Source organism: Curcuma longa, chromosome 16 (genome assembly GCF_044706935.1).
Source record: "Curcuma longa cultivar G26 ecotype Majalengka, Jawa Barat chromosome 16, ITB_CL_G26_1.1, whole genome shotgun sequence".
In the NCBI taxonomy this organism is placed as follows: Eukaryota; Viridiplantae; Streptophyta; class Magnoliopsida; order Zingiberales; family Zingiberaceae; genus Curcuma; species Curcuma longa.
In genome coordinates this window covers 2870318-2886139 of record NC_133876.1, presented here as the reverse complement: position 1 = coordinate 2886139, position 15822 = coordinate 2870318, and the positions used below count along the sequence as shown (strand labels likewise).

Here is a 15822-nt window from a genome sequence, read left to right as displayed (position 1 = left end):
TATTTTAAACAGGAACCTCTGTGGATAATTAATATTCACCTGATGGATTGGAGCTGGAGCTTCTGGCGCTCCTCCTCGGAGATGGTGGCGAAGGCCGCATCGCCCTGCTGCGCGCCGTCCTTGATGGGGGTGGTTGGCGCCGACCTCTTCTTCTGCAGCGAGTGCAGCTCGTCGATGGTCTTCGCCTTCACCGGCGGCCCGCTGGCGCAGATCGGGCGGCGGACGAAGGCGAAGGAGGCGGCGACGTCTTCTCGGTCTTCTCGCGGCGGACGAAGGCGCAGATCGGGCAGCGTCTTCGGCCTCGGTGTTCTCGGGCGCAGATCTGGGAATCGGGCGGGGAAGGGAAATTTGGGAACGAGATTCTTAAATTTGGGCGCCGCGAGAAAAATTTAAGCTCGTCGCCACGGAGGAAGCGGAGAGGAATTCTCGTTGTTTCGGCCAGTTTGCCACGGTGGACGCGACGCGGAGAGGAATTCCCAGCCACGTAGGCAGTCGCGGACGAGGAGCGGACGAAGCGGCGCGCAGCAGAGAAAAACTGTATATATATATATATATATATATATATATATATATCTTCTCCTGGAGCAATCAGTGGTTGCAGGAGAAGAAGGGGGCGGCGAAGGAGGCGACGATGGACGGGGTGTCGGAGGAGCTGGAGCGCCGCAGCCAGTACCTTAGTTCGCTGATCCAGCGAACTAGGATCTCGGTGGACGTCGATCAGGTTAAGAAGGAAGTCGTCAAGGCCACAGTTAAGCCCGTCGATCAAGAGCCGCAGCGAAAGCAGGAAGGCGATGAGGAGGAGGAGCAGGAACGGCTGGAGGAGAAGAAGAAAAGAAGAAGGGCGTCCGGGAAGCAGATCGGTACGACGGAAATCCGACAGTTGGGACAGCAGCAGCAAAATACGCCCATCGTGAAGGTCAGGGCCGCAGACATGCCCCTCGCGTTGCAGAAGCGGGCATTTCAGTGTGCCCACGAGATGCTTGCTTCCATGCCCAAGCTCGAGAGCAAGCGACTGGCCTTCGCGCTAAAGAAGGCATGACTTTTCCCTCTTCTTACTTTTCCTTTTGTTGTTTTCTGCTACTAGTGATTCCCTTTGTTCCTCTGAGTATATGCATCTACATTTCGTAGTTCTAAGCTGCAGAAATGGTTGGGCTTGTTATTATAATGGTGCTTTTCAGTTTGCTATCTCCCAATATCTTGTGAATACCGAATCCTGGTGCATTTCTAGAACATAATGACAACCTATTTAGGTACAACTTTGGTATGATAATGTGGAAAGTATGCCTAACTAAGACGTCTTTTGTATGTTGGTAAATGAAGATATTAAATTTTACCTTTGTAAAAGGTTTTACTAGGGAATTGGCTGATAGAGGATCTATATATTAATATATGTACAATATGTTAAAGGCAACAAAAGGCAAACTCCAACTAAGTAATGAATGTGTTCCAAACCTGTACCAAGTGATGTGGGTAAAATTTCCCACTAATCATGGGTATTCTGGATAAACATTATGTGTGCTTTAAAATAATTCATAGTAGGAACATTGATAAATCTGCATATAAGAGGTCAGCCTGTAAAGAGCCCAATACATGACCATACAGTGTTCAGCTGATGGTTAAAACTATTTCAAACACAGGATAAATTCACTGGTAGGGCTTCACCAGGTGGCTATTCTCATTGACACTCAAAGGATCAAAGGAAGAGAGTCAAGGACACTTAGGGAGAGTCCTTTTTGGACTGCATTTGAAAAACAACTGCAATACTCAACAAAGCTCAAGCTGACAAGATTTTCACCACCTCAGACATATCTGATCCCAACTTCAGCCAACTAAATTAAATTTAATCAACATCAACTCATTCAGCCTAAAAGTCACTTTACAACTAAACTCCACCATGATGGCATTAGCCAAAGTCAATTCTATACTTATTTTTACCTTAAGTGAGATGTTCATCTTTCAACTTAAATCCACCTTGTCCAAACACAAGTAGTTCAGTTCAAATCCATGAGACCCTCCACCAACCTGGCCTAAACTCTAAGACTTCAGTCAAGTTACCTCCACTCCACTGGATGAAAGTCCTTGTAGATTTATATAACTATTATAGTTTCAACAATAACAGGTGCTAGGCATGGAAGGAGGTAGAGAGGAGAGGCCAATCTATTGTTCATCCGATTCACCAACGAAAAAGATGTTCAAAGTTCTAACTAGAAAAGTTAAGCTGAGCTTAGGGTTTTTCATATGCCGATTAGAAAGCTATTTCATTAAGGAGCCATAGGCTTAGAAGAGGTAGTCAGTAAGGAGACATGGGAGGCCATAAACTTGGAAGAAATTTATGGATGAAATGATAAGAAAGATGTTTTTAGAGTTAGCAAAGGAGAACTAGAGAAGGAAGAATTGTGTAAGGAGGATGTTGGAATGATAGAAGAATTGAGGGGAAAATATGACACCTAAAAAAAAGGAGTGTAGTAGTGTGCGGAAAGAGCGAGAGAGAGAGAAGAATATTCCAAGGCTTAGAACCAAATGAACAAAGTGGGAACATAAGTTGAAAAAGGATGAGGGGAGGTGACTAGAGGTGAGACACCCTTAGCTAAGAATTCCTAGAGGTGTGAATGGGCTATGCTTAGATTAAATCACGTTGTGCTGAGCTAAGCTAGACATAGTTTGCTCACATCTTGACCAAAGTTGGGCTGCACAAGGCAACCCAATATGATTCATGCTAAGTTGTGTTAAATCGAGCATGACCCACTCATATCCTAACCTAGGTTCGAGTTGAGAATATATTAAAAAATAAACATTAACAAATTATATAAGTAAAAGTAATTATAGAATTAAAAATTATTAACAAAAATTCTGAATTATTTAAATAAAAATTTACCAAATATACTTTTTAGAAATATAAATATTTTAAATTTTTTGGGTTAAAGATGTTTTTTATAAAATTATAGAAAATAGTAAATGTACCATATTTAGCTTTTGCCCTGCTATCTCATGTTATGCCCGACATTGAATTTTAGGTTAGGCATCTTGCATGCCGAGAAATATACACTTGACATGGCCTACAAACATGGATATGGGTTCAAGTCCCAACACTTATAAGCGAAGCACAACCCCTTTGAATTACGTGAATGCCTTTAATTTGTAAATGTTATTATATGGGGTTATTATATGTGATTTTTAATCCTCTAACATGCCAAATAGTTTCAAACGCATTATGTGAGTTTGTTGTACGTAGAACATTATCTAAAATACATATAGTTTGACATAAAGTACCTGAGATGGGGCTCCCTCAAAACTCTTGAAGTGGTTTATTGAGGTGGCTAGGTAGGTGGATGATTTCAAGCTTGTTCCTTGATGCCTGTCTTGAAACCTTTTAAATTTTCACATTCTTCATACGAGAATTCCTCAAGTGAGTATGGGCAAATGCTTGAAAGCACAAGTAGATATTTACATCGGATGATGTGATGTATGTCAAAATGGCCAAAATGGACCAAGGAGCCTGAAAGGTTTTGGCAAGAAGAGAAGTCACTAAGGGAGTTTGATAGATGGCCACTTGGAGTTAGGAGGCTTCAAGGGATACCTTTGAATATTCTGCAATTCTTGATTCTTATGAAGGTTAAGGACCAGGTGTGCCATTGCCTAACGAAAGCAATTTCGTCTTTATTTTATAAGAAGATAAGGTGATTCATATGAGGTAGGTGGTCAATTTGCATAATATTTATGTGGTATATGAAGCTATAAATGGTCAATACTGTCCCCGAGGCAATGGTGCATATTAAGATATCCCCATTATATATCGCAATAAAAAAGGTTATTTACCCTGGTGGTCGGTGGGATGTACAATGTGGCTATGGGATTATCATTTTTTTTTTTATAAATGGTCAATACTAACATATTAAGATATATTTATATCAATAAAAAAGGTTAATGCATGTACAATGAAGCATATTTATTGACATGTTCAATTCATATTTTCTTGGTGAAAAAAATATGCATCAAGCATACACTGAAACACATGAAATATAAAACCACTGGTAATAGAAAATGTAAAACAGATAATATATTAGTAGTATGCATATAATTAATACCTAATTTGTTAATTACTTGCAAAGTTAGTGTTTAAATTAATAATTATAAGACACAAGCTGCCAAATAGTTATCATAAAATTTTAAGTCAATTTGTTTATCTAAATTGGTTCAAGTGAACCAAACAAAGTTCTTTTAGTTACACATACTACATTTCTATAAGCAACTATTTGTACTGCTATATGGTCCCATTTAAAATCCATGGTATCAGCTAGCTGTATACGTGGCTAAGGTAGAGGTTTTTTAAAAGTATGATAGATAGATTATATAGTTTATATATATTTATCCATTACTTAACTTTAAACGTCATGAGTTGGGGTATTCTTGGTGTGACACAAGGCACTAATTTTATCTTTCATGCCTTAGATTGGATGATAGGCTCCATAGAGTTGTAGATTACCACATTAAAGTTGTTTTCAAATTCATGTGAATCTAGATCCTCTAGTTTTTTTTTTATCAAACAAAAAATAAATTTTGGTTTCCAATTTAATACTTTCACTAGCACGCTATGCACAGTGGCAGTTCACAAATTAGTAGAGAGATAAAAATGCAAAGTCAATAGTAAGATCCTTGGGATTAATCTGCATAGTGTAATTAATTTGTGAAATTTAAAATAATAAAAGGAGAATCTAAATTTAATTTTATAGGTTAATATGTGATTAAAATTCCACCAGATTATGCAAAGCTTAAATTTAACTTTATAAGGCAATTCCATGGATTAAAATTCCATTCCATGCCGGTGAAACAAGCAAAATTTATCATTTTGCCCATTGCCCAACACTAGCACCACCTACATTGCGGAGGTCCTTCGAGTATGTGGAGGCCGCCGCAACCTCGGTGGGTCGCAGTAGGGATATGGAAGCCGTTGCAACCTCCATGGGTCGCAGTGAGGCTGCGGCGAGGTCGAGGCGACCTCAGCAGGTTAGACGGGGACACGCAAAAATTAAGTTAATAAAATTTATGTTAATAATTTCAATCAACTCCTAGCTATAAATAGATAATCTAAATAGGCTCAATCAAACCCTAATAAAATTATCCTATTAATTTAATACATATATTATTTATTTTAATTTCAAAAATATATACTAAAATATTTATTTATTTATTTATCATATAGAAGGGCCGCGATCTCGTATTTTTTCTTTTTAAAAAATTGTTTTATTTTTTTTTTTACATTTTTTTAATATTTAGATTTTTTTTATTTTTAATCAATATATTTTATATTTAAAAATTTTTGAAATCATATCAGTATGACATGATACGGATCCGAAATCATATTGTTCCAATCCTGGGCTGAAACCTCGTCACGGGTCGACATTTTAAATCATGGGTAATACCATTGAAAAAATAAAATAATTATGATTAAATTAATATCACTAATTTGTCAAAATTAATTTCATTTGAAAACATTGCCAAAATTTTCATTTGCCTGTAAATAATAATGAGCCCAAGTCAATGAATCTTTGCATAGAATGCAAACAATTCAAAATTAATGTTGTGTATATTTGATTGGTTGTGTCACTAGCATACACAACGACAATAAAAGAAAACTAAATATAAAAATAATATGGTTCGAAGATATGCTCCTACTTCACAACCCATGATGCCTCCAGTGCATCACTGTGAAAATCTACTAAGTCACATTTTACAAGAGCCAATGGAGCAAGCCTCTCTACACACTCAACCAATAAGTTATTTACAATAAAATGTCTCCTCTGAAAGCTTATGAAAATTTAAAGACTAGGAGCAAATTAATCAAGAACTTGAGTTGTAGCTAAGGTTTGAATTATCGAGCTAGTGCATGGTTTAATCAATGTGTTGCTTGCTGGAATAGTCGTGAAGGTCATAGGCATTGAAGATCAATGTTCTAAATGGAGGTTGAGGTGACCACCTAGGCGACACTTAGGCAGGAGGCGGACCTCAATCGCACCGCATTTGTGAAAGGTGGTGGTTTTGATGGCGGTCAAAGTCACCTTAGGTTAAAAAACCTTCGTGATGCGTTAGTGATTTCAAAACAACTCACCTCCTTCCGCCTCGAACTGCTACTACAGCTCTGTTGTTGCCTGCCGCTGCTGCCATCGTTTGCTGTCATCGTTCATCGTTAGGTTAGGCTTTTATATATTTCAGATCCAACATGATATACACCAAAAATCTAACTCTCAATTTTGGCATTTCGGTTTCGGATTGGTTGTTGGACCCGGGAGAGGCATTTCACATCCCCTACACCCCCTTTGTGTATTTCTCTTCTTACAATGTCCCCCACTTGCTGTCCCTCCCTTTCTTGCTTGTTCTCTCTCTATGCACTGTGTATCTATAAATATGGTTTATTTTTGATTGATACGTAAAAGATATGGTTAGTCTATAAGCTGTTAATTTGATGGTTATTTTCCCCATCTTTTGAAATCCAAAATTTATTAGATAAAGATTTTCTATTTCATATTAAATAGTTGATTTAGTGTTTTAACTTTATTGATTTGTATTCTTGTCCTAAATTATTATAATTACTACTGAGTTTCATAATAAATTAATAATAGTAGCAGAAGTAATAAATATACTGACTAGTTTCTTGAATGCATGCAATACAACTTACTCAAATTTCTCATAAATAAATGTTGATAATTAATAAATTCAACTTTTTCATAAGACAATTAGTGTGGGGTCTTCTTAAATCTTAAGAATAATTCTTGTGCCACTGATCTGGTAGGGAAGTGCATGACTCGCATATTAGCATATGAATTTAATAATGGCAGGGATCCTCCAAAAGATCAACATTGTAGTTGGCCTATGTTGGTGGAAGTATGACACATTAATGGTTACAGGTAGGCAAATCAGTTCTGTTCAACACTTCATTATGTGGACTAAGCTAATTGGGCTTGCTCAAGCTTCTTAACCCTTCAACAGCATAGCTCTAGTGAAGGATGCTTGTTTATCATTATGTTGGGTTTGTCTGAGGATTGTTATTGCCTACCTTATGGAAATGGAAGCTTGATGTGTATTGCTTATTTTGACTTGGGTTCCTCAACATCATTCTCAGTAGGGTTTTTGAAGGAACTGTCACATGAATTAACTTAGTATATTAATGAAAAATTTGGAAGAGCTTCTAGTACGCTTAAATCAACAATTATGTTTTTTTTTTATGTTGTAATTCTGTTCTTGTTCCATGATGAGTATCCATGAGAGACTATATATAGTAACTGATCTACTACAAGATGGATTTTGTGTGGTTCGTTATAGTAAAATGGGCAAGGTCTCTTGAAGCCTTACGTCAAAGTTGCTCAAAAAGTGATTTCAGATAAGTGAGATTTGTAGGATTGGCAATGAGATTTGTTATGGGTGTAGGATCAGAATTAGTGGGATTAGTTCATTAAATTGCAAGATTTGAACCAGTTATACCACTATTTATATTGACATTTTATTATATAAAATATTATCAAACTACATAAAAGATATGCTTAAAAGTTAAAGCTATAACTCTAGATAATCAATAAAATACAAATTATACCAAATAAATCCTAAAGAATGTGTATGCCCGAATTATTAGGATTAGCTACATCTAATTGTTAGGATATTCATCCCTTTGAGGATTTGGTTTGATGATGGTTTTGATGAGTATGACAAAGCTTAAGATAGGCTTATGATTGTATTTGATATATGTGAAGTCATGCAACACTTAGGCAAAATACATGGAGTGCTTAAAGGCTCGATGACTTGAGGTTGTGGAGTTCGGAGAAAGATGGAATGGGACATTTGAGGGACTGTAGGACAAGGAGCATCGATGTGTTGTTGCCAAGGAGGTGAACTACGTAAGGTGAAGGATGACATGTGGAGTGATCCAAGGATTTAATGCATTTGAGGGACAAGTAGCTTAACGATAGAGGACCTTAAGACTTGGTAAGACTTTATGTGAGTTGCTAGTGGAGTGACCTCTATGCATGGGTTGAGGGTAGCTTTCAATTCAGGTGGACTCATTCATTAGATAGGTTGTAGTCAACTTGTCTCTTGACTAGTAATGTTGATTAGTGGCTAAGTCGACTCAAGAAACAATAGGAAATAAGTTCTCTAGTGAGCATGTGACTTGATTCAGCCAGTCGATTAGTGGTTGAGTCGACTAATAAGTCAACTCAAAAGCAAGTAGGAACAAAGCTTTCTAATACTCTTTGATGCTCAGTTGATTAATACCTATTGGTAGTTGAATGACGGACTCCGAATGAAGCAGTCACCATCAAAATCATAATCCAGGGGAAATGGCTTGAATTAACTAAGACTAGTCGACTAATGATGACTATCAATCGATTAATGCTATAACAAGATGATGTTAACAGGTTGTAGCCATTAGATCAGATAATAATTAAAGTGAATGAATCCACTAATGGTGCAAGCTAGTCGACTAATGAGTGTCAGCTCAATAAGATTCTAAGAGTCAAAAATTTGTTTTAAGAAACAACCTATTTTAAGGGTTCAGGAGGCTAAATATAAATAAGAACAACATTAAACTTCTCATGCTAATACTTATTATTTTTTGTATTTTCTTGTAAACCCTAGAATATCTTGTGTATTTCTTTTGCTTTTTCTTGATTGATTTGTAAGAGGTTTCTCCACCTCTAACACTTATTGAAGAGGAAAAAAATAGAGGATTCCGAGAGTGGTCCACTAATTGGTCATCCAATCACACACCCTCCAACCTTGTGCGCCATCAAAGGACTAATCGCCAATGAAGCAATGGTTAGAGAGAAATTTCAGATCTTGAAGCTAGAATTCAGCAGCACATGGAAGAGGAAGATGACACTATAGTTCCACCTCGACATGGATATGATAATCGCAATCGAAGAAAGGGTATGGTTTTCCTATTGATTTAAATAATAAAAGGTTGCCTTATTCAAATTAATGAAAAAGAAAAAGGAGGAGATTATAGTTGATACAAAATCCAAATTGGTATTAGAACAAGCCTTTCCTGAGCAAGAGATGAACAAGATCGAGATATACTTAACTACCAAGAAACTATGTGCATGAGAGACAAAGCTTGCTCGAAGAGATTTGCAATGGACTAAGTTGAACACCTTCACATGATAAGAGGAGAGACAGTGGCGCAAATTCATGGAAGGTATAAGGAGATTGTACACTAACTTATGTGCATCAGAGAGCAAATATCATAAGGGATCTCATTTGAAATGTTTTAAATTCTTTCCTGAAGGCACCATATTAGAACTGAATTGTCAACAACTATTAAATTGTCTGAAACCTTAATGTAAGTATTTTAAATGAATTATTTATGAAAATGGAATTACATATTTCAAGGAATCCCAAAGTGGTGCAGTCCAACATTCGAAGGGATTTGGTACTCATCGGAGAGGAAAAGGAAAAGAAGAAAACAACATCCTCAAGTCTCTAAGAATACACTATTAAAGAGGACAATGACGAGGAAGCTTGCATGGTAAGCAAGGTAAGAAAAAATTTTTAGAAATAAATTAAATTTGTGCAGGAACGATTTGAAGGATTATTGGAAGAAGAAAGAGAAGAAAGAACAAAAAAGGTCCAATGCCACAATTGTGAAAAGGAGAGGCAAGGATAAATGTCTAAAGCTAAAGAAGGGAAAAGAAAATGATGTAGCCATATCCGAAAGGCCTAAGAAAAGCATTTGACAAGCCCACATGGGATGACCCCTCATTGTTAGAAGATGTTGAAGTCAAGCACATAACACACTGTACACTCCTGGTTATCTATAATGGATTCTCATCATCCTAAGGCAATGAGGTAGACACTTCTAAGCTAAGTTCAACAACATTTATGGCTATTGATGATAGAGTTTCCTCTTCATCATCCAAAGAAGGAAAGGAGATGTCAAATCAAGGGGAAGCAGATAGATATACCTCAAGAGACTTGGTAAGTGAGGTAAATTCTTTCTATGAAGACTAAATTAATTAAGTTTATAAATTCATTTATAAGTCACTCTATAAATGGGAAAAGAAAAACAAAAGTTTGAAAAATTAAACTACACCTTTAGAAGCTAAGATTAATCTAGAAGTAGAAAATGAATCTTTAGAGAGTCAAGTTGCTACTTTGAAATTAACTTTAGAAAATTTGCTACAGAATCACATTTTTTGAATATTATAATAGGGTGTTAACCATTAAATTCTAGAAAAAATGGTTTAGGTTATAAGGGACCAAAGAAAGGAAGTCCTTATTATTGCTTTGTAGCTAGAAGACAAGCCAAGAATAAAATCATCTATAAGGAAAAAGTGTCCAAAGAATTCTTAGTTAACCTGGTTGGACCGACTTATTTTAGGTACCAAAACTCTTGCTTATTCAAAATTCTTGAAAGAGATAACCATGGTAGAATTAATTCATACATTTGTATGATTGACTTAGCATTTTATGTTTTGCTCATTTAAAAACAATTTAATGTTTTTGAACATTTCTATTTATTATTGTAACATTTAATATCTAAAACATGGTTCCAAAATTTGATTCAAAATTAGAGTTCTTAAGCATTTTTTATTATTGTATCAAATCCATAATTTAAATGCTTTTTCATGAAAAATAATTTTTTTCATGATTAATGTGAATTAGACAATTTTTTGTGAAACTTTTAGAATTTTTTGAAATTTATACAATTTTTAACAATTTTTTTGACAGTTGGTACATAAATAACTTATGTGTGTGAGTCAATTTTTTCAAAATAGAAGATGATTGGACTTTGTTCAGTTGATTGATAATCGAAGTACGTCGACTACAACAACAACCAAGCTTTATCCCACTAGGTGGGGTTGGCTTGAAGTACGCCGACTAATAATTTAAAAAAATCAGTTTATTGATCTTATTTCCATGTTTGGTTATCAAATACTATTTACTATCATCGTTATCATTCTTAGATTATTCAGAATACTTATCTTTTTAATAAATGGCAAAGAGGGAGAGTAATTCCAAAGTTTTAAATTTGATTATCCTTGTATATCCTAGCTTAGTGGGAGGTTTGATGTAGGGGGAGCTAATTTAAAGTACTTATTCAAATTTATGCCTCATTGATTTTCACCTAACTTAAATAGATTGCCAACCATTAAAAATGGAAAGATTGTTGAAACGTTCAACCCTTTGAAGATTGGGTTCAATCATGGTTTAAGGCAAAATATGTTGAGTGCTTGATTGCTCAAGATTCGTGGAGCTAGGAGAAGGATGGTATGAGGCATTTGAAGATCCGCAGGATAAGGAACATAGGAGCGTTGTTGCCAAGGAGATGAACTATGACATGTGTAGTGAGCGGAGGGTTCAATGCATTTGACGAACGAGTAGCTTCACAATAGAAGACTTTAGGCACAAGAAGACTTTGTGTGAGTTGCGAGTGGAGTGACCTATACGTATGGGGCAAAAGTAATTTTCAATCTAGGTGGAATCGATTATTAGATGGGTCGTAGTCAACATCTCAGTCTTCTAGTGAGTCGACTTAGAAAACAACAAAAAAAATACATTCTACGGTGGTCAATGGAAAGTGTCAACCATTTAACTAGTGGTTGAGTTAATTGGTTAGTCAACTCAGAAACAAGCAGGAACAAAGCTCTCTAATGATGAGTTGATTGATGTCTATGGGAAATTGCTTGATCTGGATGAAGCAGTTAAGCCCAAAATCAGTTGTGATCTGAGGGAAACCATTTGAGTTGACCAAGACCAACGATGGTGATTATCAATCAATGCTATGTAAGATGATGTCAATAAGTTGCAGACATTGGATCAAAGGACTATTAAAGTACTCATACTAGTAGTTTATGTTATTTGTGTACTTTGTTATAAATCTAGAATCTCCATTCTATTCCTATTGTTCTATGATTGGCTTATAAGAGGTTTCTCTATCTCAAACACATAAATGAAGAAGAAAAAAAACAAAGGATTCCAAGAATGATCCACCAAAAGGATTATAGGCCGTGGACTAGGAGTTTGGGAGTTGGTGAATCATATTAAAAGCCTATGTCATTTGTGGTATATAGGTTTGTTTTAGTTATTTTCCGCTGCTAACGTTTTATTGTAACCTTACTGAAATCACAACAAAAGTAGGTTGTTTTTCTATTTGTAGCTATGAATGGTATTCACTTTCATTTACCTAACTAGTTATCCAATCTCACGCTCCAACTGGAACTTATCTTACTATTAGTTATATATTGAAATTGTTCATGAGATTTTGACAAATTTATAATTTTTGTCTATGCCTAACTGAACTGATGCAAATAAAATATATCAATCTAATACAAATCAGTCCACACAAAATAAATGTGTTAACAATTTTAAAATATATTTATATTTTGTTAGCTTAATTTGCCCATACAAAATAAACATGTTAACTATTTTAAAGTATATTTCTATTTTGTTAGCTTAATTTTTATATTTTAATACATTTACTTTAATGCTTGGATCTTAATAAGATTGTGTCACTACAAATGTGTGTAAGACGCTCCATTCCATCGTTCAATTTATTCAATATATATTTTTTTATTTTCCTATTCTCATACTTAAGTTGTACATCATAATGGGTTTCAGGTTGTAGTTGATGTTTGAGCTTGATCTTGAGTTAAGTTGACATCTTGAAGTAGATTCAATCACTAGTCATTCTTAGTATTGGTTCAACTCAGGAGTCAAGTATAAATGTTCTTCTCAGAAACAAAAAAGGCTTGTTTTAGCTCTAGTCACCTGAAGTTGCTATTAAGTTAACTAGGTAATCAACTATTTATGGGTGTTTTCTATTGGACTCAAGTCAGCTAGAGAGGTCTTCGGTTGATTGAAAAATTATCCGTTGGGGGATAAGCTTACTATCATAATCATTAGAGTCAATTGGAAATTGTTTGAGTCTTGTTAACTAGAAAACTAGCCATTGGCGGATAAGCTTGTTGCCTTAGTTGTTTAAGGGTGTTTTCTATTGGACTCAAGTCAGCTAGAGAGGTCTTTGGTTGATTGAAAAATTATCTGTTGGGGGATAAGCTTACTATCATAATCATTAGAGTCGATTGGAAATTGTTTGAGTCTTGTTAACTAGAAAACTAGCCATTGGCAGATGAACTTGTTGCCGTAGTTGTTTGAGCTTGATTTGAGTTGATTAAATATTTGTGCGGTTGAATAAACGGGTGTTTGAGTGGACTTGCAAACACTTGTTGGCTAATCTTGTAGTCGTGAAGATGATTTGAGTTGGCTAAAGTCAAGCAAAAATAGCCATTTGAACGGCCTTATCTGTAGATTTGAGGCTAAGTTGCATTTATATAAATATAGGTACGATGGGACTTCAAAATAGAACAACCATTACTATGAGATTCTATAATTTTCTTTATCCCTTAGTCACTTCCAACAAGTATTTTTCTGAACTTAATTGCATTGCATTCATATTTATTTTCTAATTCCAACAAACAAATACAAGTATTCTAATATTCTAATATTTTGTTTTAACTTGCTAATTTTAATTATGTGCTCTTCACCCTCTCCCACTTAGTGGGATAAGACTTGGTTATTGTTGTTATTGTATGTGCTATTACAAAATTACCAATGTTTGCATGTATTCCATTTTTACCTTGTGTCCATGCTTATATGGACTTTCTACTAGTTATTCTTAATTACTTTGTCATATTTTTCCTTATACTCTTCTCTTATCTTTTCTTATGACTAAAGAATTGTGAAATGAATTTGTTAGGTTTTACTCACTTCAGGTTAGTGTTGAATACTACAAATTAATTGAAATTGGTAATTGATGGATGGTATCTTATTCACATTGAATGACATTAATACTATGTGAAGTGTTTATCTTGTTTTGAGTTTCTTCCTTGTGTTGCGAGAAGAATAAAAGAGCTAGAGAGCAGATTAGGAGTGGGAATTCAGGTTGACAAGCCATAAATAGGTCAATGTCTCATTGACCTGTGATCCATTTAATTCAAATCTGAATTCGACCCATTTAATAAACAAGTTAAAATGTACAACTCACACATTTTATAAATAGTTTAACCCACCCGTTTACAAATTAGATTAATTAAATGAGTTAGAAAAGGCTCATAATGGTTAAGTGACTTGACCCTTTGATTAAATGTGTCATAATCACGTCATATGACATGACCCATTCAAAAAACTTAAACAAAATTCTAAATACAAACTACATAATAACTATTTTTTAATTATATAACACAAAATTTAATCTATATAATTATTTAGATTTCATTATATTATTTAGTTGTAGTTTCTAGATTAGATTATACATTTATAACTTATATAGATTAAATAATATAAATAATTAAATCTCTAGAAATTTATAGGCCCATTTTTTTATCCAATCTGACCCACTTATTTGCAGCTCATAAATGGGTTAACTCATTTATGACCTGAATATGTTTAGCTCATCTAAATTCACAAATTTGTGAGCTAGGTCGTGTCAGATAAATAGGTTGTGTCAACTTTTGCCATCTCTAGTGAATATTTGTTCGGCTTACTATTGCAATTGGTTGTATCAAGGTTTGTTTGGTGAGTTTATAATGTCTTTGAAGAAAAACACTGGGTAACGGTGAAACAAGGGAGAAAAGGAAGAATGTTAAGCAGGCTTATGCAACAATGGCAGATGCAATTTGTTCATTGCCTGTTCCAGAAGACCAAACTTCTTGTTCAAAAGAAAAGAACTAATTATGAACTTGTCATTATTTTGTTGGTATGCTTTGTTACCATGAATATGTGAACTGTTCCATGGTTTTTTGGGTCATGAGTAACTCCAAAATTATGTTACATCTATTTGTCTATTCTTTTAACTCTTATTTTATTCCCATATAGCTTAGACAATATGAAGGGTCTTAAATGACTGGAATTGTAGATACATGATTTGAAACTGCATAGGGTCTTCTATGGAGAAATATCCACCATGCAGCAATTTTGCCCCCTCTTATCCATCCATTCTCGCGTCTAGCTATCTTACTTGAAAATGAAGGATAACAGAGAGCAAAAGAGGATTTGTCGGCAGGGAAACATGTCCGGATTATAGTTACCATTTCTAATGTTTCATTTGACAAGCAGTTTTTGCACTTTTTTTCTCAGATGAAAGGTTTGAAGTAGACAGAATTCCTTGATTGCTTGTTTGTTGATGAATTCATCGAAGACATGGTATTCACTTATTTTATTGCGAGGATTAGATATTTGCTATTACTCATTGTATTTCATAGGTGCCTTTGGATTTAAGATCGAACTCACCGTGCAATGAATCATGTGCTATAACTGTGCAATCCTTTGTAATTGCAGGAATTTGACACAACATACGGTCCAGCTTGGCATTGCATTGTCGGAACAAGCTTTGGTTCATATGTCACTCATTCTTTGGGAGGTTTCCTGTATTTCTCCATTGATAAGGTCTACATTCTTCTCTTCCGGACTGCGGTGGAACCAGTAGACCATTGATGATCATATTGCAACTAATTAGTGGTTGCAGTTAATGTAGATGCTTGAAATCTTGTTGTCATCAATGTATGCAAACAACCATGTAAAATTGTAATGGCATTAAAGCATGAGTTAGCTGTTTTCTCTCTCCTTTTTAAACTTGTTTATCTTGCTTGCCCATGACATGCTTTCCTTCTTGAGATTATTTGTTCACTAAGAGCATCTATTGAGGTTATTGTTCATTTCTCACCTGGATTGAGTGTAGCTTATTACTCCCGGAGCATAGTTGTGTTGGTTACGACGCAGTAGAGTTGTAGAAGAGGGCAAGGGTTCGAATCCTGGCGAAGTCAGGTAATATTCTCT

General features: G+C 35.2%; 1 pseudogene; it reads left to right on the top strand.

The window, feature by feature from the left end:
- Positions 1 to 578: 578 nt before the first annotated feature.
- LOC141847881 (uncharacterized) lies at positions 579 to 15610 on the top strand (annotated as a pseudogene).
- Positions 15611 to 15822: the final 212 nt, after the last annotated feature.